Here is a 27,671-nt window from a genome sequence, read left to right as displayed (position 1 = left end):
TCAGCAAAATCACCAGACCAATTCAAGTAATTTCAAAACATCAAAGGCCGTATCGGATAAATACTGTATGAATCAAAATTATTTATGCAAACCGTTACAAGCATAGTCGCCTTTTACGGCAAGCATGGGCTGCTGAAAACCTATTCTACCCCGGATCTTCACGGGTATTATGCTTAGAAATAAATCCAGGATCGAGGACACGTTTCTTGTTAAACCTTATTCATATGAATGGTTTTCCAAGGTTTGTGTTTTGTGCTAGTATACGCATACCTAATACTGTTTCTATTCAGAAAATATAGAGGACCCGCATATGGAGAAAACTAATATCCACGCGTTATAAATTTCATTGGCAAGCACCGTTATTTATTTTAATTAGGGATGGAAAGATAATTATAAAATATATTCAAACATTTGATTGAGAAACTTGCTTACCTTAGGGAAAAGATGGCCGGCCAATTAATATTTTGACCTACGGCAATGTGCAGTGTGACTAGCACCATTTTTCGCAAATACGAAAACAACTGAGATAGCTCCAGATTGTAATTAGAGTGACCTCCCTTTCCCATTTTGAACCACTGATAAAGCAGTTGGTCTCAGACCACAGTTATCCCCCCTTAGTTTTACCGGAAGGAACATAGTAGAATTTTGTGCCCTGTTCAAATGGGCAGTTCAGCCTGTGCCAATTTCTTTGGAGTGATTTGTGATAGCTTCAATGAAAGATGAGACCTTGTAGTATGTTGCCATTTTTTGTTAGCCACAATCTGTGAAGGTATTGATTCCAGCTTCCCATGATTTGACCCCAAGTTGAAGGCCGCTCTGTGTATTTCGGCTCGAAACATCCGGTGAGCACTGTTGACTGTGGTTACTGGGAAAGGTAGCTGGTGAATGCAGGCAGAAACTTTGCGTTTTAAGTGGCAGGTGGCAGGTTGGTCGGCATGCAACAGGAGAACGGCCTACGTCCAATACTAATTATGGTGGGATGTCATGTCACTGTAGATAGCAAAGAAGGAAATTAATTGTGGTCTGAGGCCAGATTCGCCGGCCATTTGCACTAGATTTTTAAAATGTAATCCATCTTTTGGCTGTATCATTTTAATACTCGAGTGTGACAACTGAAGAATCTTATGTCACTAGTAGTCCTTCTCTATTTTGTTCAGTTGTCACATTGAATTCCACGTAGGAATATCATATTTGGTGTATTATGTACAGGCATGCTTGGTAGCCCTTGAAAATATTCTTGAAATAAAACCAGCTGAAATTGAAGTCACACAGTCAAGAATGTATGTATCATTTTTATGACGACTCAAGAACTGTTTACTTTGATAGGATAAAGTTTGGTAGAAGGCATCCTAAAGCACGGGTGTTTCTGTTAAAATGTTGTACTTAATTAGACATGCGTTTCCCCTAACCGAAAATCCATGTAACCTCTCTATCAAAGTAGCTAGATTTTGGGGGGATTTTTTCGTCAAAGATGTCTAGCATTAAAGATGTGTTTCTCCAATATGTCACCGAACCTATGTTCCCAACCCGGAAGTAATGTCATTCCGTAACAGGGGATGTAATCAGCTTACTTAACTCTTCAAAAATGTTGAAGTAGACATGCAATTTGGCAAACGAAGGTATGGTGACACACTGGACAAGTGTTGTCGTGAGTCATGATTTTGAGGTCTTCAGCAAAAAACACTGAAGAGTCTAAAAAAACTTTTTCTGGTTTTAGTTATTCTTGACAAGTAGCTCCCAATTAACACTCCTGTACAAGAGCTACGGCCGTCATAATTAGACACGGAGAGGGGGGTTGGTGGTGGGAGTGGATGGGGGGGGGGGGGGGGGGGGGAGAGAGTGGGTTTAGGGTGATCTAGGATGAAGACTAGTTATTTTCTCCAGCTACAGCTGCAAAACCAGGTTTTTTAAATTGAAACTGTTATCATAAATAAAAACAATTCAGAAGCAAAAACGTCTTGCAACAGGGAATCAACTGGAGCTGTTGCGCACAAACATGGAATAATCCCATCCATGTACATGTACCCTGCCTATACGTGTTATGCAGCACCATTAGAACGTGTCACTTAGCTTCCCTGGCATTCAATACATGAATACTTGTCACGCACGGTTAAAAAGCGACAAAAACCCAAAACATTATCATAAGAAATGTCTGCTTAATGTCCATTGTACGATCCCGACAACATCATAAGCATGTGCTAATGAACCATAATGATAATATAGTTGATGACACCAGGTATTCGCTGAAAGGTGAGCAAATCCTGCCCCACCAGTGGCACCTTCATAAACACATGCAAAGGTAAGTCAATTGTTCATCCGGATATATCAAACACGAATACTATGGTACAAATCGAAAAAGGAATTGCATCAGAGTTAAACACTTCCAGTGCCGTACCAAAAGCCGCAGATTTACGCACCTGTAACACCTGAGCACGGGTGGTCACCAATCCGCAGCATCCGGGATGTAAACAGAACCACCATCCACGGGTACCTGACAGATACCGATATCCACCCACATTAACACTGGCAGTCACACCATCCATCAGCTGGCAAAGCACGAGCGCTTCGAAATGTTCCTGGGTAATTAAGGGACCCACTACAGGATAATCTGGGTGGGTAAATGAGGGACCCACAACATGATAATCTGGGTGGGTTGCGATGGTCTGGTCTGTGGTGGGTTTCTAAGGGACCCACTGTATAAAAATCTTGATGGGTTGGGATGGGATCGGTTGGGTTGTGGCGGGTTATTAAGGGACCCACTACATAATAATCTGGGTGGGTTGGGATGGGATGGGCTGTGGTGAGTTACCAAGGGACCCACTACATAAAAACCTGGGTGGGTTTGGATGGGCTGGGCTGTGATGGGTAACTAAGGGACCCACTACAGGATAATCTGGGTGGGTAAATGAGGGACCCACAACATGATAATCTGGGTGGGTTGCGATGGTCTGGTCTGATGTGGGTTTCTAAGGGACCCACTATATAAAAATCTTGATGGGTTGGGTTGGGCTGGGCTGTGGTGGGTAACTAAGGACCCACTACATAATAACCTGGGTGGGTTGGGTTGGGATGGGATGGGCTGTGGTGGGTTACCAAGGGACCCACTACTTAATAATCTGGGTGGGTTGGGATGGGATGGGCTGTGATGGGTAACTAAGGGACCCACTACACAATAATCTGGGTGGGTTGGGATGGGCTGGGCTGTGGTGGGTTTCTATGGGACCCACTACTTAATAATCTGGGTGGGTTGGGATGGGATGGGCTGTTGTGGGTAACTAAGGGACCCACTACATAATAATCTGGGTGGGTTGGGATGGGATGGGATGGGATGGGCTGTGGTGGCTAACTAAGGGACCCACTACACAATAATCTGGGTGGGTTGGGCTGGGCTGGGCTGTGGTGGGTTACTTAGGGACACACCATTCAATTTTCTGGGTGGTTGGGAAGGCTGGGCTGTGGAGGCTGGTGATTTAGGATCTATCATTTAATATTCTTGGTCGGCTGTGCATGTACTTGGAGTGAACGAGTTAGTTTTGTGAGGAAAAACATAAGATCGGTTTGGGTGATTTTATTTTTTTTAAACCATGTCCCCCGCCCCTCACCACAACACGAACACTCACAGAACCCCCTCATCCCTATCCCCCACCCCAAGAACATCAAATTGTCAGTCCCAGGCATCACTATTATTTTTTTAGAAATATTAACGTAGTTGGTACAAATATCATCTTTAAAGGTGTCTGGATTCATGCTTGCTATCCGTTTCTGTACTAGGGGGCACGGGTGGCCCAGTCGTCTAAGGCGCCGCGAGTTGCGTCCCTTGGGCACGCCAGAAACCTATGATTGTGGGTTCGAATCCCGGTTCGCCCCGATTATGTTTCTAGGTTTGTCAGCACCATACCCGTGCTCGTGGGTTTCACCGAAGTGGTAAACGTCTGATACCTGCATCACTTCGGGCTTTCCTCCCACATCAAGCTGACACGCCGTGATATAACTGTAATAATGTTAAAAGCGGCGTTAAATCCAACTCACACTCACGTTTCTGTACTGCCTCATAGAAACAATCCACGATGTCATCTTGTGCTCTTGAATCGGAAAGACCGTCGATGAATGTAAAGGGGCTCCAGTTCCTGTGGGCGGCCACATACGCCCTGGCAAATCCTTCCCTGTCGGCGATGCCCTCCCGGTCCTTCTTCTCCTTCCGGTCGGAGTAGTACCCGTCGTTAACGATGACGACGTCAGCTGAAACAAGACACAGCCCCGATTCCTAAACTGCAGGTGTTTGATTTTCCAACGGCGCCGTGAAATCCTTCATGTTGTATGGACATAATGACAAGTTTGTGTTGAGGAATTCCTCGTCGGTGATTCCACCTGAATAGCGGAATCTCCTCCACTCGTCTGTCATAACACGAAGGTTTTGCATTGTGAATATTCTTGATTCGTTAAAGTATTCGCAGGCCAGGGAGGCAACTAGAACTGCCCCTTTTTTAGTTCACTACTCCTCATCAGCAAGAACGTGTTCAAGTCTAAACATGTCTGATCCTGCGGGGCTTTCTTTTCTTCTGGGCTACTGTCTTGGTTGAAGCACAGTGATTCCCTATAGCGAGTTTTAGAGAGCCAATGAGCAGAAACCATACACATGATATAGTGCATCGACTGCTAATAAAATTGTACACCTGCAGCCAGAGTGAAGACATCATCCATGTCCCGAAGGTAAGGTGTAGGGCCAGGAATGAGTCCAGAGATACGTTTCAACAGAGAGCTGAAATATTTTAAGCCTCGATCTTCGTAGATGACTTGGAACTGACGCTGATGACCGTTGCGAGGCACCAGCAACTCCCTCAGGAACGCCATTGAATTTGACCTGCAGCTGCGCCGTAGTCGCCGATGTTGAAAACAGGATCGCTTAAAGGTATCTCTGTCACCAAAATGTGTCCCTTGTCCCGTGCAGGCTTCATCAAGTTTGTTTGGCAAGTGTTGAGCCATAATTTCCAGACCCAGACAGAACACGACAGAGCGATTGTGTGAAATGACAGAGCGATAAATTGCGATGCAAGCGAGGGATAGCGTAATGAGATGGAGTGATAAGACAATGGGAAAGCGCGTTCATCTGGCGAACGTGGCGTCAGGGGGATGCGATGGAGTGATAATGTCGGGGTCAGAGCTGATATTGTTTGTATAGAGCCATAAAGCAAGAGTGTGATATCGATGAGCTATTTGCGATTAAGCGGTTTTGTAAAAGAAGCTTGGCAGCTTTTATGACCCGCAGCGGAGGAGAAATGGCGGCCATTTTGAAATCCAAGATGGCGGCCATTTTGAAATCCAAGATGGCCGCCACAAAAGGTCTGGCAAATACTGGCAATACATTTTCTTTAATCGGTGATATATTTTGATGTTTTTAAACCTTATTGCCAAGATTCTACCCAAAAAACATTTCCTTACATTACCCCTTATACTTCGATAAGCTATCACTAAACAAGTACTGAATGCCCGGTGTTAATGATATTTGTTCAAATACAAAATCTGTCCATTAATACTACATTAATGCATCTAAACAAAGTACAGTGACGTTGTCTTACACTTTGCAGCACGTTTGTTCCAGTATTTATATTTTATTATTTTCTTCTTCTCCAACTGGAAATGGTTAATTCACCCTCACCAACCGGAATGGCAAAATACCATAAAGTAAGGGACAGTGGGAGTGAGTGAGTGTGTTGGGTTTAACGCCGCTTTTAACAGTATTCAAGTTATATCACGGCGTGTCAGCTTTATGTGGGAGGAAAGCCAGAAGTGATGCAGGTCTCAGACGTTTACCACTTCGGTGAAACCCACGAGCACGGGTATGGTGCTGACAAACCTAGAAACATAATCGGGGCGAACCAGGATTCGAACCCACAACCATAGGTTTCTTGCATGCCCAAGGGACGCAACTCTGCACAGCGAATCGCGGCGCCTTGGACGACAGGGCTACCCGTGCCCCCAGGGACAGTTGGAATCATCAAGACATATCTTCTCATCTATATGGAAATGCAATGATGATCATCGTTGGTGTGATGAGATTGTGGCACCCTAGGTCGTTAAGATAAAACAATTTTAAGGAAAATATTTTATTTTATATTATTTTGTTTTGGTTTTTTTGGGGTTTTTTCGGAGTGGGGGTTGGGTAGGGGTGGGGCGGAGTGGGGGTGTTAATATAAGATAAAGAGGCCTGGGTCAAATTCTAAATTTGTAATTTGCAGCCAATGTTACTAATATCAAGTAAAACCATATCTGTTGTTTAGTCCCGGGTTTGGTCTGTTAGCAGAATAGCACGAAGACACACTGGTGAAATTGTTAAGTGTTGATTAACAGATCGTCTGTTTATATAAGATAAATGGTTTTTTGTGGTTTGAATGTATGTATTTAAGTATTCTTTCGTCATAGTAGAATACATCCATAATGTCCTTAAACATCTTTTTCCTCCCGCCAAGCCCTAACTGTAATGCTTTTAGCTCCAAATGAGGCACGTCAAGATTTTCCACAGGTTCAGTAATCTCACTGGGGCTCCTTTTCAATTTAAATGTAGCTGCCTTTTCAGTCAAAATCATACATTTTCAGAGACCAAGCGTTAGTCTAACTGGTGAGCGGTGGAGAGAATCTCCCATCTCGTCCCATTCAAGTCATGATTTCATGGTCCGTCTTGCTTCTACTATTTCTGCTGGTACTACAACTAGGGCGGGGGGCGATGCTCATAATATCAACCCCTGGTATGGCGATTATTAACACCGTTATACACAACCAAATACTTCCCAACCAAACTAACAAAACTACTATTGCCTTAACATAATACTAGTGGTGCTAATAACACCACTCCTGTCACTGCTACTTCGCACATAATGACAGCCATTATTCTGGACTCGATAAAACAGAAGAGTGAGTGAGTGAGTGAGTGAGATTGGTTTTACGCCGCTTTTAGCAATATTCCAGCAATATCACGGCGGGGGACTCCAGAAATGGGCTTCACACATTGTACCCATGTCGGGAATCGAACTCGGGTCTTCGGCGCGACGAGCAAATGCTTTAACCACTGGGCTACCCGACCGCCCCTTTAAAGAACAAAAATAGTAGGTTCTTAAAATGCATTTTCTGTCTCCAAATTCAACTGAAGTTTCGCCACCCCAAGTACAAGTGAACGTCAGATCCGGTAGCATATGTGTATGAGATCTTAAGCTATGGGGTTATGATACACCTGCTCATGCCAATGCCTCCCCCATTGCGGGCTTCACTACAAAGCTTTGTCTGAAGCCTGTCTGAAGAGCACAAACGTACAGGATCAAACTACTGGGTGAACTGCTGACAAAAAATTGGACCACGGATGCCATCATCAAAGCGAATCCCTTGAGACCTTTCGGGTTGTTTTTTTGCCAAGTACGACACAACCTCGTGCTGTAAAAGGAATATTGATTCTCTGGGCATAAGGCTAATTGCCGCGGTCATTTGAGTGTATTAACAGCCCTACAAATCTTCTAATGACCATCCGAACTTAGACGTGGCGCCGACTCCAGTTTCAGACATAAGAACCACAAGAGCAGCCAAGCCAAATAATCAAAGGAACATACATCGCGCAGCTCCATTCCACACTGAGCTGGAAGAGCGTTTCTAGTTCACCTTTGATGTCTTTGAGTTTTTTTAGAAAAAATGACAATCGATTTGATGGTTTTATCAGGATTATTGTCAAGGGATATTGTGCAAAAATACACACCATGGGTGAAGGCGAGGTGAGATTGGGTTTAACGTCGCGTCCAAGTTTATTGCACTTATAGAGCGACGTGCATGTACGTGTGTGTGTGTGTGTTTGCGTGCGTGCGTGCGTGCGTGTGGCTGCTTGTGCTTGTGCTTGTGCTTGTCCGGACTGATGCCGATTTATAGTGCTAGCACACTGAGATACCATGCCGCAGTTTAACATGAATACCCCACTCAGACACAGTATACTGACTCCGGGCCGACCAGTCCTTGTTTTAGCCCCTTAATGCCGAGCGCCAGACAGGGTAACAACAAGTACCATCTTGTAACGTCTTTTCGTATGACGCGGCCGTGGATTGAACCCCGGACCTTCCTCTTTCCGGGTTCGACGCTCTACCACAAGACCACGGAGGGTCCACGATGGATGAAGGTTCACTGTATTGTTTTGCTTTGTAATTAGTCATAAGGAAAATACTTCTACATGTGTCATCTGGTGTTATTGTAATGAAATGAACAACAATGTTACATTCGAGCTCGTCTAGCGTGGATAATATTAGGGTTTCTTTTTGTTCTTGAGAAAATTAATTACCTCATTTCAAAGGTGAATTCCATTTTATCGTGAGTGAATGAGTTGGTTTTAACGCTGCTTTGAACAATATTCCAGTTATAATGTGTGTGTGCGTCAGCTTAATGTGTGTGTGTGAGTGGGGGTGGGTGGGGGTGGGGGGGGGGGGGGGGGGGGGTGGGGGGGGGGTGCTGACAAACCAAAAAACGTTCGGGATTCGAAACCAGGCTTCTGGCGTGCCCAAGGGACGCAACTCTGCACAGAAACAGAGATGGCTTCACCTCATTCCGGGACAAGCTGAATGGCGACTCGTGGCCATTTTTGCGACTGGGTTCCGTCTAAGGGCAAGCGGGCATTGCTAAAAGAATTTGCAACTTGTTGCGTAATGATTCATCATGACTATTTCACAGACATCATCATATGTATTCCAGACGCTATTGAAGACACATCGGGACTTAAGGTATTATACAGTATGATTGAGCACATTTAACTGTATCTTAGGTATATTTTTAGATGAAAAACATATGTAAAATCAAACATTATTCCTGAGGGATTCTTTGACGGAAGTACTTGAACTCATACGCGCATTTTGATTGGTTTGATTTTCGCACACAACATTCATCGAAGGCGGACGAGTCTTCTTGCAGGTTACGGAAAGGTTGGTTGGTCGCACTCAGAAATATTCTCAGCTACATGAAGATGACGGGGGTTTGTAAATAATCGACTCTGGACCAGACTATCCAGTGATTGACATCATGAGCATCGATCCACGCAATTTGGATAAATGACATGCATCAACCAAGTCAGCCAGCCTGACCACCCGATCCCGTTAGTCTCCTCTCACGACAAGCATAGTCGCCTTTTACGGCAAGCATTGGTTGCTGAAAACCTATTCTACCCTGGATCTTCACGGGTCGTTACGGAAAGGGGCGAGAGGTGACGAATGGGTTTCACCTCTCAACTGTTGGCAATGAAATATGTCGAAATGAAAAACTGCCTGAACGTGATCTACAATTGCAACATACAACTCTCTGACAATACGCGTCATGCGAAGGGTGTACGTTCACATCATGCAACCTAACATCAGTTCACACTAAAAAACCTCCACAGAAAAGCAAATCAAAGGAAAAACGTCAACCTCCAAATGCTGAAACAAAACACAGGATAATTTCAACTGAGAATATCACACAAGAAACGTACAAGTTAAACAGCGATCTCACCAAAGCCCATTATTCTGGGTTCGTGTTTGGGGTTTTTTGGGGTTTTTTTTATAAACGGAAGTCGTTGAGAGTGCATGGACGCCATCTATCTTAAAACGCGATTTTTCGACGTATTGGAAGAAACAGGAGATGAAGAAGGGAGATGAGGTCACCCATTTCCGCATCAACATCATGCATTATTCAAATAGTGGATATGCACATATAGCCTCTCCTGGTCGCTTTCCGTTACAGCTGTGTTGTCGTGGAACCATTGGCAATAAAGAGTTCCTTGAAAGTTTGCTGAAACATATATTCAAAATCTAGGTTCAGTGAAATTTAATAACGGTTCCGAAGCAACGGGGAAGTGGAATGCATCCAAGAAGTCGTAGATTGTCAAGCATGGCGTTTATAAATGGAGACTTGATCGTGACGTTAAGATTGGCTAAGTGGATTGTCAAGAACTGCGTTTGTGGATCGAGATTTGATTATGACGCTGAAATAGAAAGGGTCTCCTCGATAATGTGACGATCTCAGTTACATTGCAAGTGACATGCGAATGTCTTAGCCCTAGAAGTGCTTTTGGAACGAGACTTCATGAATTTGTTATGAAGGAGAACATGTTTCTGTTATAAACTCGGCAAGTAGACCCCATGTATAACAGTTCACGATTTATTAGGTTTTATCGGTCGAAATATTAGCTTGTGATTGATTGCCAGTGCGGAGAAACAAGAAAAATACCAACAAATCTGTGTTATTCACACTTAAATCTCTATCGCAATGACAGTGACACTTTCATTAACTCTGAAAACACTTCACAGATGTGGGGAATATAAACTGGGCCTGACGAGTGAACGCTTTCATCCTCAATGCTACCCTTCTCACTACCAGTGGGGCAAGGGTGGCCCAGTCGTCTAAGGCGCCGCAATTCGCTGTGCAGAAACCTATGATTCTGGGTTCAAACCCCGGTTCAACACGATTATGTTTCTAGGTTTGTCAGGACATGCCCTTTCTCGAGGGCGAGACCTACATTCGGGCTTTCCTCACACATTAAGCTGACACGTGATATAGAATAATGTCCAGATCGACGTTAAATCCAACACACTCACTCACTCAATGACGACACCCGGTGTACACAAGGTAACAAGTACTGGCCAGTTGACAGCAAACATCACTCTAGCGGCAAGGTAAAGAGTATTAAGGTTTCTCAATACATAAGTCAAGACATTTGATGCAGATTTGACAATCCCAGCGGCATAGTATTGTGCGCGCACGCACACCGACACACACACGTACATATCTTCATGTTTCAAAACATGGGATGAAGCACGCATACAATAATGATTTCGCGCCCTCTCGGCATTGTTGACAATTTACTGATACGCGTCATGTGTAACAACGTCACAATAGTAATGACAATAGTAATGACGTCACAGACTACCATTGTTTCCGACATGACATATTACTTCTCCACTACAACTATGATAAAATGTGGATAATAAGGAGATAACAACTATGATTAAATGTGGATAATAAGGAGATAACTACAGCTATGGTTAAATGTGGATACTAAGGAGATAACAAATATGATTAAATGTGGATAATAAGGAGATAACTACAGCTATGGTTAAATGTGGATACTAAGGAGATAACAACTATGATTAAATGTGGATAATAAGGAGATAACTACAGCTATGGTTAAATGTGGATACTAAGGAGATAACAAATATGATTAAATGTGGATAATAAGGAGATAACTAGAAACTATGATTAAATGTGGATAATAAGGAGATAACTACAACTATGGTTAAATGTGGATAATAAGGAGATAACTACAACTATGATTAAATGTGGATAATAAGGAGATAACTACAACTATGATTAAATGTGGATAATAAGGAGATAACTATAACTATGATTAAATGTGGATAATAAGGAGATAACTACAACTATGATTAAATGTGGATAATAAGGAGATAACTACAACTATGATTAAATGTGGATAATAAGGAGATAACTAGAAACTATGATTAAATGTGGATAATAAGGAGATAACTAGAAACTATGATTAAATGTGGATAATAAGGAGATAACTACAACTATGATTAAATGTGGATAATAAGGAGATAACTAGAAACTATGATTAAATGTGGATAATAAGGAGATAACTAGAAACTATGATTAAATGTGGATAATAAGGAGATAACTAGAAACTATGATTAAATGTGGATAATAAGGAGATAACTACAACTATGATTAAATGTGGATAATAAGGAGATAACTAGAAACTATGATTAAATGTGGATAATAAGGAGATAACTAGAAACTATGATTAAATGTAGATAATAAGGAGATAACTAGAAACTATGATTAAATGTGGATAATAAGGAGATAACTACAACTGTGATTAAATGTGGATAATAAGGAGATAACTACAACTATGATTAAATGTGGATAATAAGGAGATAACTAGAAACTATGATTAAATGTGGATAATAAGGAGATAACTACAACTGTGATTAAATGTGGATAATAAGGAGATAACTACAACTATGATTAAATGTGGATAATAAGGAGATAACTAGAAACTATGATTAAATGTGGATAATAAGGAGATAACTAGAAACTATGATTAGATGTGGATAATAAGGAGATAACTAGAACTATGATTAAATGTGGAAAATAAGGAGATAACTACAACTATGATTGCATCATAAATCTACGAAACACGCTTAAAAAATATCGTATTCTCCTTTCGAGAGAGCAATATCACAATACTTATCTCTATATTCAGAGGGGAGGTCGGGTAGCCTAGTGGTTAAAGCGTTCGCTCGTCACGCCCGAAGACCCGGGTTCGATTCCCGACAAGGGTACAGTGTGTGAAGCCCATTTCTGGTGTCCCCCGCCGTGATATTGCTAGAATATTGCTAAAAGCGGCGTAAAACAATACTCACCCACTCACTCTATATTCAGAATGTCAAATGTCGACACAACATAGAAATTGGGTTCCAGAACGGTACATTGTTTTCAAACAAGACTTTGAACTATGACGATCACTGTGATTCTACGGTTGTAAGAAACAGATTTCAAGCAAATAAATGTGAAACGTCAACACCGGGGTAAAACAAGTCTCGATTATCCGCCGAAAGAGATTCCATTCCTTTCAAAAAGCAAAATAAAGAGGAAACTTATATGAATGGATCTCACCAGGGCCCATTTGCACAAAGCGATCTTAGCGCAAAGATGATCGTAACTCCCATACTTTAACATAGGCTTACAATGCTCGTAGCCCAAGTGTTCGCAAAAGTGTAAGCATGTTCTGTCCTCAAGAGTGAGTGAGTGAGTGAGTTTTGTTTAACGCCGCTTTTAACAGTTTTCCAGTTATATCACGGTGTGTCAGCTTAATGTGGAAGGAAAGCCCGAAGTACTGATGCAGGTCTCAGACGTTTACCACTTCGGTGAAACCCACAAGCACGAGTATGGTGCTGACAAACCTAGAAACATAATCGGGGCGAACCGGGATTCGAACCCACAATCATAGGTTTCTGGCGTGCCCAAGGGACGCAGCTCTGCACAGCGAATCGCGGCGCCTTAGACGACTGGGCCACCCGTGCCCCCCTGTCTTCAAGAAATGCGCATCATTCGCTGAAGGCAGTGCTGACGTAATATCGATTACCTCACTAATTACAGATCAAATGTTGGGCCATGGCATCAATGGATCCACGCACAGGTCTTTGACTCAACAAGCCCTGACTTGTTCGCCCACGAAGAGAACACATATAATAGTGAATATACAAATATCGCATCGATCGTTTATATTCCTTTACTCAATACACCAACAAAGAAAACAAAGGCAGTATTTGTTCACCCTATGTGATAATAGCTCTGCGCTTATCCAAACACTATTCTACAATTATATCGACTGTGTGCCCAGACTTATGGGAAAAGGAAGTTCAGAAGGTGACACAATCACCAGGTTTTCCAATAAAAGGACAAAAGCAGATAAATTAATTTTAGGTAAGAGTCACCTTATTCCATTTTTCAAAAATATTTTTTAATGTATCCTCTATTTGTGAGGACTTATTTTAGGTACTGACCCTACTTAATTATTACCTTTCCTACACTATCTGGTAAATTATTAATCCATGAGCATCGATCTACACAACTGGGGTAGGATGACATGCATCAACCAAGTCAGCGAGCCTGACCACCCGATCCCGTTAGTCGCCTCTTACGACAAGCATGGGTTACTGAAGACCTGTTCTCTTCCCGGATCTTCACGAGTCCAATTTAAAAGTGAGATACCTTGCCGCTGTTTTTTTTTACTATATGTTTAAAAGATAAATATATTGGGCATATGGTTTCGCCCAAATTGGTATGGACAAGAGCTTGTAAAGCTTTATCTGAGCAAGCTAGAAAAGCTCTCTTTCCAGTTGAGTCTTTAATAAGACGTTATGAGTTATCAATTAAAGAGGCTTTCAATATATTTGTACCAATATTAACATATGGAACAGAAATCTGGGGTTTTGAGAAAAGAGAATGTATCGAAATTGTACACCGAAAGGCATGCATTTTTTTCTTACATACAGAGTACAGGTGTGAGTGAGTGAGTGAGTTGGGTTTAACGCCGCTTTTAACAATATTCCAGTTATATCACGGCGTCTCAACTTAATGAGGGAGGAAAGCCCGAAGTGATGCAGGTCTCAGACGTTTACCAGTTCGGTGAAACCCACGAGCACGGGTATCGTGCTGACAAACCTAGAAACATAACTGGGGAGAACCGGTATTCGAACCCGCAATCATAGGTTTCTGGCGTGCCCAAGGGACGCAACTCTGCAGAGCGTATCGCGGCGCCTTAGACGACTTGGCCTACAGTGTACAGGACAGCCAATGCAGTAGCCTATGAAGAATGTGGTAGAGTTCCATTGCATACTATTTATCATATTAAATGTACTGGCTCAAAATATTACAAATGCATCCAAGTAGGTATCCATTACAATGTTATAAAATGTTATTGTTAACGGCCGACAGAAAACGCCATAATTGGGCAACTTTTGTGAAACATTTACTATTTCGTTATGGTTTGGGCTTCGTCTGGTTTGCACAAGATGTGGGTGATACCAATCTATTTGTTTATAAGTTTAGTGAAAGAGTTTATGACTGCACAATTCAAGATTGGCATGCATCGCTAGATACCACATCACTTGAATTTTATAAGTCTCATAAGCTGAATTTAGCTTGTGAACATTATCTTTTAATTATTAATATTTGTGAGTATAAACGACTGCTAACTAAATTTAGAACTGGTCATAACACCCTTGGTATCCAGTTGGATCGTAGAGGGTTAGTAAGCTGTGATGACAAAACTCCTTTGTACAAGCATAGTAATGTAATTGAGGTGAGGTGAAATTGGGTTTAACGTCGCGTCCAAGATTGTTGCACTTATATAGCGACGTTCATGTACGTGTATGTGGTTGTGTGGCTGCTTGTACTAGTCCGGACTGATGCCGATTTATAGGGCTAGCTCACTGAGATACCATGCCGCAGTTTAACATGAATACCCCACTCAGACACAGTATACTGACTCCGAGCCGACCAGTCCTGGTTTTAGCCCCTTACTGCCGAGCGCCAGACAGGGTAACAACAAGTACCATCTTTTAACGTCTTTTTGTATGACGCGGCCGGGGATCGGTAATGAAATTGAAGACGAAATGCATGTTATATAGTGAGCGGAAATATTTAATTCCCAAACCTGTAAGTAATAACTATTATTCATTACAAAGTATATGTCAGTCTACAAATGTTAATGTCATGTTAAACTTTGCCAGGTTCCTAAATTGTATCTTTACGGGAAGATAGAGCACCTGTTTATCTTCCCTTAAAATATAACTCTCTCTAAAATGGTACTTGTAAACCTTTTTGTACTATGGGTCTGATGGCCTTCATGAAAATAAAACTGTCTGTCTGTCTGTTTAATATGAATACCCCACTCAGATACAGAATACTGACTCCGAGCCGACCAGTCATTGTTTAGCCCATTAAAACCAAGCGTCAGGCAGGGTAACAACAAGTACCATCTTTTAACGTCTTTTGGTATGACGCGGCCGGGGATAGAACCATACTATCACTAGATCACAGAGGAGGTGATATAATGAGTAGGTTGATGAGTTAGTTTATATAAGACATAAACATAACATTATCTGTAGCCTTACCTTGTATTAGCTTATACAGTAAACTACGGTTATAACGAACTCGAAGGGACTACTATTTTTAGTTCGTTATAACCGTAGTTCGTTACAAGCATATATACAGCAAATAGTCGGGACTAAAAAGTAAGTTCGTTATATCCGTCAGTTCGTTATAAGCGTGTTCATTATAACCGTAATTTACTGTAATTTCTTCAAAGTAGCCAGTGATCCCATTTTGGATAACCTGCCAAGGTAGTCTGTCTTATATTGTGTTTCTTCATTTCCCGTCGGCCCTCAATGACTGTCTCGCTCAAACAAATATCCACCAATTCGCCCACCTGAAAATAAATCAACGTGCTTCAGAAAAATTTAATGGCTTTCCATTTCATAAAACAAATTCTCGTAACGTATTATCGGAAAGATGTCAGTAACAACCGATGTCGTTTCGTTTTTTCGTCTTGTAATCCATCTTTTTCTTTTCTTTTTTCTTTTTCAATATATCCTTTAAGTCCCAACACCGAATACAGCAACTGCTGCATTTGGAATATATCACAAGGATGCCGTGTGTTTATCAGCAAATTTAAACAAATTTCACAAAATTCATAACTCTTTAGTTCATGATTTAGATTGTGAACCATTCATCTCGTCTTGATATATAACAAATTGTCTGTTGTAGTGAGTTGGGTATAACTCCGATTTTAGCAGTATTCCAGTTATATCGCGGTGTGTCAGCTTGATGTGGGAGGAAAGCCCGAAGTGATGCAGGTCTCAGACGTTTACCACTTCGGTGAAACACACGAGCACGGGTGTGGTGCTGACAAACCTAAAAACATAAACCGGGATTCGAACCCACAATCATAGGTTTCTGGCGTGCCGAAGGGACGCAACTCTGCACAGCGAATCGCGGCGCCTCAGACGACTGGGCCACCGGTGCCCCCTCTGTCACTTGTAAACCAGATGGGCTTTATGTTTATTGATTTCGATCGCCCCTGCCCCAAGAGGCTGAGCATGTAGAGGAATAACTCTCGGGATAACATGGACGACCTGCGCAGGAGGTAATCTGATCAGAAATAACACTTTACGACATTGATAGTTTACGACAACATCTCAGACCAGTTTATGGCAATGTCGATCAAATCAATACGTTTGAAAGTCTTAAGATTGTAGACCCCTCTAACATATCCCGGAGGGGTCATTATTGTTTAAGAGCTCACCAAATTAAGTGCTCCGTCATATCTAGCAGCCATTTTCCCTGGGACTCTATTTGTTGTAGGAGCAGCCTCTTCTATGTCTATTTTACCATTCAAACCCTCAATGCGGAATGCTACTATACCAAATAAAGATTTTTTTTTGATTTTTTTTTTGATTTTTTTTTGTGGATTTATTTTGATATCAGATTTGAATATTGTAACAATATGATTTTCATGGCTGAAGGTATTTTATGCATGTGGGTGATACAAAACGATATGCGACATGACCAAGTCACTATCTTTCAGTGACACGACCATGTAAGTCACATATGTAAAATTTACAAAGAAAAGGCATAATTGATGTCTTTGTTAATTCTTTGTATCTAAACGTTTTGTGAATACTTGAAAGTGACTCGTTCGTCGGTATAAACGTACGGAAATGAATACTTTCACCTACCTGCCGAGCCCTTGTGCTCTGATTCTTGGATCTCATTACCGCTTGGTGTCCATCACTCCAAGTATAATTCCCGTGGGGCAGTATGGCACCTCATATAATACCCTTATTAATTCGAGATTTCGTTAGATGTGATATTCAGCCAGGCGTTATGTAATCATGAACGATAAATCGGTCGTTTTTATTAAAATACATGCATGAGGACCTCCATCTCGCGCATAGTGCATTTATTAATTGCACAACGCGATCACCTTTTGTGTCGGCCCGGGAGCGCCACATTTGCATAGCAGATACAAGTCGACCCGAGAACGCCCGACGCCGATGTATTCTACTGTCGTTACAGCGAGAGCGACATCGATGGCTGTGATTGAGAGTGAGAAACGTGTGAGTTGGATTTAACGCCGCTTTTAACAGTATTCCAGTTATATCACGGCGTGTCAGCTTTATGTGGGAGGAAAACCAGAAGTGATGCAGGTCTCTGACGTTTACCACTTCGGTGAAACCCACGAGCACGGGTATGGTGCTGACAAACCTAGAAACATAATCGGGGCGAACCAGGATTCGAACCCACAATCATAGGTTTCTGGCATGCCCAAGGGACGCAACTCTGCACAGCGAATCGCGGCGCCTTAGACGACTGGGCCACCCGTGCCCCCAGGGACAGTGGGAATCATCAAGACATATCTTCTCATCTATATGGAAATGCAATGATGATCATCGTTGGTGTGATGAGATTGTGGCACCCTAGGTCGTTAAGATAAAACAATTTTAAGGAAAATATTTTATTTTATATTATTTTGTTTTTATTTTGTTTTGGTTTTTTTCGGAGTGGGGGTTGGGTAGGGGTGGGGCGGAGTGGGGGTGTTAATATAAGATAAAGAGGCCTGGGTCAAATTCTAAATTTGTAATTTGCAGCCAATGTCACTAATATCGAGTAAAACCATCTCTGTTGTTTAGTCCCGGGTTTGGTCTGTTAGCAGAATAGCACGAAGACACACTGGTGAAATTGTTAAGTGTTGATTAACAGATCGTCTGTTTATATAAGATAAATGTTTTTTTGTGGTTTGAATGTATGTATTTATGTATTCTTTCGTCATAGTAGAATACATTCACACTGTCCTTAAACATCTTTTTCCTCCCGCCCAGCCCTAACTGCAATGCTTTTAGCTCCAAATGAGGCACGTCCACAGGTTCAGTAATCTCACTGGGGCTCCTTTTCAATTTAAATGTAGCTGCCTTTTCTGTCAAAATCATACATTTTCAGAGACCAAGCGTTAGTCTAACTAGTGAGCGGTGGAGAGAATCTCCCATCTCGTCCCATTCAAGTCATGATTTCATGGTCCGTCTTGCTTCTACTATTTCTGCTGGTACTACAACTAGGGCGGGGGGCGATGCTCATAATATCAACCCCTGGTATGGCGATTATTAACACCGTTATACACAACCAAATACTGCCCAACCAAACTAACAAAACTACTATTGCCTTAACATAATACTAGTGGTGCTAATAACACCACTCCTGTCACTGCTACTTCGCACATAATGACAGCCATTATTCTGGACTCGATAAAACAGAAGAGTGAGTGAGTGAGTGAGTGAGATTGGTTTTACGCCGCTTTTAGCAATATTCCAGCAATATCACGGCGGGGGACTCCAGAAATGGGCTTCACACATTGTACCCATGTCGGGAATCGAACCCGGGTCTTCGGCGCGACGAGCGAATGCTTTAACCACTGGGCTACCCGACCGCCCCTTTAAAGAACAAAAATAGTAGGTTCTTAAAATGCATTTTCTGTCTCCAAATTCAACTGAAGTTTCGCCACCCCAAGTACAAGTGAACGTCAGATCCGGTAGCATATGTGTATGAGATCTTAAGCTATGGGGTTATGATACACCTGTTCATGCCAATGCCTCCCCCATTGCGGGCTTCACTACAAAGCTTTGTCTGAAGCCTGTCTGAAGAGCACAAACGTACAGGATCAAACTACTGGGTGAACTGCTGACAAGACATTGGACCACTGATGCCACCATCAAAGCGAATCCCTTGAGACCTTTCGGGTTGTTTTTTTGCCAAGTACGACACAACCTCAAGCTGTAAAAGGAATATTGATTCTCTGGGCATAAGGCTAATTGCCGCGGTCATTTGAGTGTATTAACAGCCCTACAAATCTTCTAATGACCATCCGAACTCAGACGTGGCGCCGACTCCAGTTTCAGACATAAGAACCACAAAAGCAGCCAAGCCAAATAATCAAAGGAACATACATCGCGCAGCTCCATTCCACACTGAGCTGGAAGAGCGTTTCTAGTTCACCTTTGATGTCTTTGAGTTTTTTTAGAAAAAATGACAATCGATTTGATGGTTTTATCAGGATTATTGTCAATGGATATTGCGCCAAAATACACACCATGGGTGAAGGCGAGGTGAGATTGGCTTTAACGTCGCGTCCAAGATTATTGCACTTATAGAGCGACGTGCATGTACGTATGTGTGTGCGTGCGTGCGTGCGTGCGTGTGTGCGTGCGTGCGTGCGTGTGGCTGCTTGTGCTTGTGCTTGTCCGGACTGATGACGATTTATAGTGCTAGCACACTGAGATATCATGCCGCAGTTCAACATGAATACCCCACTCACACACAGTATACTGACTCCGAGCCGACCATTCCGTAATTTAGCCCACTTAATGCCGAGCGCCAGATAAGGTTACAACAAGTACCATCTTGTAACGTCTTTTCGTATGACGCGGCCGTGGATTGAACCCCGGACCTTCCTCTTTCCGGGTTCGACGCTCTACCACAAGACCACGGAGGGTCCACGATGGATGAAGGTTCACTGTATTGTTTTGCTTTGTAATTAGTCATAAGGAAAATACTTCTACATGTGTCATCTGGTATTATTGTAATGAAATGAACAACAATGTTACATTCGAGCTCGTCTAGCGTGGATAACATAAGGGTTTCTTTTTGTTCTTGAGAAAATTAATTACTTCATTTCAAAGGTGAATTCCATTTTATCGTGAGTGAATGAGTTGGTTTAAACGCTGCCTTGAACAATATTCCAGTTATAATGTGTGTGTGTGTCAGCTTAATGTGTGTGGGGTGAGGGGGGGTGCTGACAAACCCAAAAACGTTCGGGATTCGAAACCAGGCATCTGGCGTGCCCAAGGGACGCAACTCTGCACAGAAACAGAGATGGCTTCACCTCATTCCGGGGCAAGCTGTGTGGCGACTCGTGGCCATTTTTGCGACTGGGTTCCGTCTAAGGGCAAGCGGGCATTGCTGAAAGAATTTGCAACTTGTTGCGTAATGATTCATCATGACTATTTCACAGACATCATCATATGTATTCCAGACGCTATTGAAGACACATCGGGACTTAAGTTACTAACAGTATGATTGAGCACATTTAACTGTATCTTGGGTATATTTTTAGATGAAAAACATATGTAAAATCAAACATTATTCCTGAGGGATTCTTTGACGGAAGTACTTGAACTCATACGCGCATTTTGATTGGTTTGATTTTCGCACACAACATTCATCGAAGGGGGACGAGTCTTCTTGCAGGTTACGGAAAGGTCTGTTTGTCGCACTCAGCAATATTCTCAGCTACATGAAGATGACGGCGGTTTGTAAATAATCGACTCTGGATCAGACTATCCAGTGATTGACATCATGAGCATCGATCCACGCAATTTGGATAAATGACATGCATCAACCAAGTCAGCGAGCCTGACCACCCGATCCCATAAGTCTCCTCTCACGACAAGCATAGTCGCCTTTTACGGCAAGCATTGGTTGCTGAAGACCTATTCTACCCTGGATCTTCACGGGTCGTTACAGAAAAGGCGAGAGGTGACGAATGGGTTTCACCTCTCAACTGTTGGCAATGAAATATGTCGAAATGAAAAACTGCCTGAACGTGATCTACAATTGCAACATACTACTCTCTGACAATACGCGTCATGCGAAGGGTGTACGTTCACATCATGCAACCTAACATCAGTTCACACTAAAAAACCTCCACAGAAAAGCAAATCAAAGGAGAAATGTCAACCTCCAAATGCTGAAACTAAACACGGGATAATTTCAACTGAGAATATCACACAAGAAACGTACAAGTTAAACAGCGATCTCACCAAAGCCCATTATTCTGGGTTCGTGTTTGGGGGGTTTTTTTGGGTTTTTTTATAAACGGAAGTCGTTGAGAGTGCATGGACGCCATCTATCTTAAAACGCGATTTTTCGACGTATTGGAAGAAACAGGAGATGAAATAGGGAGATGAGGTCACTCATTTCCGCATTAACATCATGCATTATTCAAGTAGTGGATATGCACATATAGCCTCTCCTGGTCGCTTTCCGTTACAGCTGTGTTGTCGTGGAACCATTGGCAATAAAGAGTTCCTTGAAAGTTTGCTGAAACATATATTCAAAATCTAGGTTCAGTGAAATTTAATAACGGTTCCGAAGCAACGGGGAAGTGGAATGCATCCAAGAAGTCGTAGATTGTCAAGCATGGCGTTTATAAATGGAGACTTGATCGTGACGTTAAGATTGGCTAAGTGGATTGTCAAGAACTGCGTTTGTGGATCGAGATTTGATTATGACGCTGAAATAGAAAGGGTCTCCTCGATAATGTGACGATCTCAGTTACATTGCAAGTGACATGCGAATGTCTTAGCCCTAGAAGTGCTTTTGGAACGAGACTTCATGAATTTGTTATGAAGGAGAACATGTTTCTGTTATAAACTCGGCAAGTAGACCCCATGTATAACAGTTCACGATTTACTAGGTTTTATCGGTCGAAATATTAGCTTGTGATTGATTGCCAGTGCGGAGAAACAAGAAAAATACCAACAAATCTGTGTTATTCACACTTAAATCTCTATCGCAATGACAGTGACACTTTCATTAACTCTGAAAACACTTCACAGATGTGGGGAATATAAACTGGGCCTGACGAGTGAACGCTTTCATCCTCAATGCTACCCTTCTCACTACCAGTGGGGCATGGGTGGCCCAGTCGTCTAAGGCGCCGCAATTCGCTGTGCAGAAACCTATGATTCTGGGTTCGAACCCCGGTTCAACCCGATTATGTTTCTAGGTTTGTCAGCGCCATGCCCTTTCTCGAGGGCGAGACCTACATTCGGGCTTTCCTCACACATTAAGCTGACACGTGATACAGAATAATGTCCAGAGCGACGTTAAATCCAACACACTCACTCACTCACTCATTCACTCACTCAATGACGACACCAGGTGTACACAAGGTAACAAGTACTGGCCAGTTGATAGCAAACATCACTCTAGCGGCAAGGTAAAGAGTCTTAAGGTTTCTCAATACATAAGTCAAGACATTTGATACAGATTTGACAAACCCAGCGTCATAGTATTGTGCGCGCACGCACACCGACACACACACGTACATATCTTCATGTTTCAAAACATGGGATGAAGCACGCATACAATAATGATTTCGCGCCCTCTCGGCATTGTTGACAATTTACTGATACGCGTCATGTGTAACAACGTCACAATAGTAATGACAATAGTAATGACGTCACAGACTACCATTGTTTCCAACATGACATATTACTTCTCCACTACAACTATGATAAAATGTGGATAATAAGGAGATAACAACTATGATTAAATGTGGATAATAAGGAGATAACTACAGCTATGGTTAAATGTGGATACTAAGGAGATAACAACTATGATTAAGTGTGGATAATAAGGAGATAACTACAACTATGATTAAATGTGGATAATAAGGAGATAACTACAACTATGATTAAGTGTGGATAATAAGGAGATAACTACAACTATGATTAAGTGTGGATAATAAGGAGATAACTACAACTATGATTAAGTGTGGATAATAAGGAGATAACTACAACTATGATTAAATGTGGATAATAAGGAGATAACTACAACTATGATTAAATGTGGATAATAAGGAGATAACTACAACTATGATTAAATGTGGATAATAAGGAGATAACTACAACTATGATTAAATGTGAATAATAAGGAGATAACTACAACTATGATTAAATGTGGATAATAAGGAGATAACTACAACTATGATTAAATGTGAATAATAAGGAGATAACTACAACTATGATTAAATGTGGATAATAAGGAGATAACTACAACTATGATTAAATGTGGATAATAAGGAGATAACTACAACTATGATTAAATGTGGATAATAAGGAGATAACTACAACTATGATTAAATGTGGATAATAAGGATATAACTACAACTATGATTAAATGTGGATAATAAGGAGATAACTACAACTATGATTAAATGTGGATAATAAGGAGATAACTACAACTATGATTAAATGTGGAAAATAAGGAGATAACTACATCTATGATTGCATCATAAATCTACGAAACACGCTTAAAAAATATCGTATTCTCCTTTCGTGAGAGCAATATCACAATACTTATCTCTATATTCAGAGGGGAGGTCGGGTAGCCTAGTGGTTAAAGCGTTCGCTCGTCACGCCCGAAGACCCGGGTTCGATTCCCGACATGGGTACAGTGTGTGAAGCCCATTTCTGGTGTCCCCCGCCGTGATATTGCTAGAATATTGCTAAAAGCGGCGTAAAACAATACTCACCCACTCACTCTATATTCAGAATGTCAAATGTCGACACAACATAGAAATTGGGTTCCAGAACGGTACATTGTTTTCAAACGAGACTTTGAACTATGACGATCACTGTGATTCTACGGTTGTAAGAAACAGATTTCAAGCAAATAAATGTGAAACGTCAACACCGGGGTAAAACAAGTCTCGATTATCCGCCGAAAGAGATTCCATTCCTTTCAAAAAGCAAAATAAAGAGGAAACTTATATGAATGGATCTCACCAGGGCCCATTTGCACAAAGAGATCTTAGCGCAAAGATGATCGTAACTCCCATACTTTAACATAGGCTTACAATGCTCGTAGCCCAAGTGTTCGCAAAAGTGTAAGCATGTTCTGTCCTCAAGAGTGAGTGAGTGAGTGAGTGAGTTTTGTTTAACGCCGCTTTTAACAGTTTTCCAGTTATATCACGGTGTGTCAGCTTAATGTGGGAGGAAAGCCCGAAGTGATGCAGGTCTCAGACGTTTACCACTTCGGTGAAACCCACAAGCACGAGTATGGTGCTGACAAACCTAGAAACATAATCGGGGCGAACCGGGATTCGAACCCACAATCATAGGTTTCTGGCGTGTCGAAGGGAAGCAACTCTGCACAGCGAATCGCGGCGCCTTAGACGACTGGGCCACCCGTGCCCCCCTGTCCTCAAGAAATGCGCATCATTCGCTGAAGGCAGTGCTGACGTAATATCGATTACCTCACTAATTACAGATCAAATGTTGGGCCATGGCATCAAGTGATCCACGCAAAGGTCTTTGACTTAACAAGCCCTGACTTGTTCGCCCACGAAGAAAACACATATAATAGTGAACATACAAATATCGCATCGATCGTTTATATTCCTTTACTCAATACACCAACAAAGAAAACAAAGGCAGTATTTGTTCACCCTATGTGATAATAGCTCTGCGCTTATCCAAACACTGTTCTACAATTATATCGACTGTGTGCCCAGACTTATGGGAAAAGGAAGTTCAGAAGGTGACACAATCACCAGGTTTTCCAATAAAAGGACAAAAGCAGATAAATTAATTTTAGGTAAGAGTCACCTATTTCCATTTTTCAAAAATATTTTTTAATGTATCCTCTATTTGTGAGGACTTATTTTAGGTACTGACCCTACTTAATTATTACCTTTCCCACACTATCTGGTAAATTATTAATCCATGAGCATCGATCTATACAACTGGGATAGGATGACATGCATCAACCAAGTCAGCGAGCCTGACCACCCGATCCCGTTAGTCGCCTCTTACGACAAGCATGGGTTACAGAGGACCTGTTCTCTTCCCGGATCTTCACGAGTCCGATTTTATAGTGAGATACCATGCCGCTGTTTAAGTGAGTGAGTGAGTTGGGTGTCAGCTTAATGTGGGAGGAAAGCCCGAAGTGATGCAGGTCTCAGACGTTTACCACTTCGGTGAAACCCACGAGCACGGGTATCGTGCTGACAAACCTAGAAACATAATTGGGGCGAACCGGGATTCGAACCCGCAATCATAGTTTTCTGGCGTGTCCAAGGGACGCAACTCTGCACAGCGAATCGCGGCGCCTTAAACGACTGGGCCATCCGTGCCCCCCTGCCGCTGTTTAATTATGTTTAATATATAAATATATTGGGCTTATTGTTACATCCAAATTGGTATGGACAAGAGCTTGTAAAACTTTATCCGAGCAAGCTGAGTCTTTAATAAGACGTGATGAGTTGTCAATTAAAGAGGCTTTTAATATATTTGATAAGAAGATTGTTCCAATATTAACATATGGAGCAAAAATCTGGGGTTTTGAGAAAAGAGAATGTATCGAAATTGTACACCGAAAGGCATGCATTTTTTTCTTACATACAGAGTACAGGTGTGAGTGAGTGAGTTGGGTTTAACGCCGATTTTAACAATATTCCAGTTATATCACGGCGTCTCAACTTAATGAGGGAGGAAAGCCCGAAGTGATGCAGGTCTCAGACGTTTACCACTTCGGTGAAACCCACGAACACGAGTATGGTGCTGACAAACCTAGAAACATAATTGGGGCGAACCGGGATTCGAACCCACAATCATAGGTTTCTGGCGTGCCCAAGGGACGCAACTCTGCAGAGCGTATCGCGGCGCCTTAGACGACTTTGCCTACAGTGTACAGGACAGCCAATGCAGTAGCCTATGGAGAATGTGGTAGAGTTCAATTGCATACTATTTATCATATTAAATGTACTGGCTCAAAATATTACAAATGCATCCAAGTAGGTATCCATTACAATGTTATAAAATGTTATTGTTAACGGCCGACAGAAAACGCCATAATTGGGCAACTTTTGTGAAACATTTACTATTTCGTTATGGTTTGGGCTTCGTCTGGTTTGCACAAGATGTGGGTGATACCAATCTATTTGTTTATAAATTTAGTGAAAGAGTTTCTGACTGCACAATTCAAGATTGGCATGCATCGCTAGATACCACATCACTTGAATTTTATAAGTCTCATAAGCTGAATTTAGCTTGTGAACATTATCTTTTAAATATTAATAGTTGTGAGTATAAACGACTGCTAACTAAATTTAGAAGTGGTCATAACACCCTTGGTATCCAGTTGGATCGTAGAGGTTTAGTAAGCTGTGATGACCAAAATGCTTTGTACAAGCATAGTAATGTAATTGAGGTGAGGTGAAATTGGGTTTAACGTCGCGTCCAAGATTATTGCACTTATATAGCGACGTTCATGTACGTGTATGTGGTTGTGTGGCTGCTTGTACTAGTCCGGACTGATGCCGATTTATAGTGCTAGCTCACTGAGATACCATGCCGCAGTTTAACATGAATACCCCACTCAGACACAGTATACTGACTCCTAGCCGATCGGTCCTTGTTTTAGCCCCTTACTGCCGAGCGCCAGACAGGGTAACAACAAGTACCATCTTTTAACGTCTTTTTGTATGACGCGGCCGGGGATCGGTAATGAAATTGAAGACGAAATGCATGTTATATAGTGAGCGGAAATATTTAATTCCCAAACCTGTAAGTAATAACTATTATTCATTACAAAGAATATGTCAGTCAACAAATATTAATGTCATGTTAAACTTTGCCAGGTTCCTTAATTGTATGTTCACGGGAAGAGAAGCACCTGTTTATCTTCCCTTAAAAAATAACTCTCTGTAAAATGGTACTTGTAAACCTTTTTGTACTATGGGTCTGATGGCCTTCATGCAAATAAAACTGCCTGACTGCCGTTTAATATGTATACCCCACTCCGAGCCGACCAGTCATTGTTAAGTCCATTAAAACCAAGCGCCAGGCAGGGTAACAACAAGTACCATCTTTTAACGTCTTTTGGTATGACGCGGCCGGGGATCACTAGATCACGGAGGAGGTGATATAAGCAGTAACTTTGATGAGTACTAGTTTATATAAGACATAAACATAACGTTATCTGTAGCCTTACCTTGTATTAGCTTATACAGTAAACTACGGTTATAACGAACTCGAAGGGACTACTATTTTTAGTTCGTTATAACCGTAGTTCGTTACAAGCATATATACAGCAAATAGTCGGGACTAAAAAGTAAGTTCGTTATATCCGTCAGTTCGTTATAAGCGTGTTCGTTATAACCGTATTTTACTGTAATTTCTTCAAAGTAGCCACCAGTATCAACAGTGATCCCATTTTGGATAACCAGCCAAGGCCCTCTGTCTTATATTGTGTTT

This window comes from Haliotis rufescens, unplaced genomic scaffold (genome assembly GCF_023055435.1).
Source record: "Haliotis rufescens isolate VD_foot unplaced genomic scaffold, xgHalRufe1.0.p SCAF_13, whole genome shotgun sequence".
NCBI classification, from domain to species: Eukaryota; Metazoa; Mollusca; class Gastropoda; order Lepetellida; family Haliotidae; genus Haliotis; species Haliotis rufescens.
The sequence above is the reverse complement of the archived record's forward strand: the minus strand, read 5'-3'. Positions refer to the sequence as shown.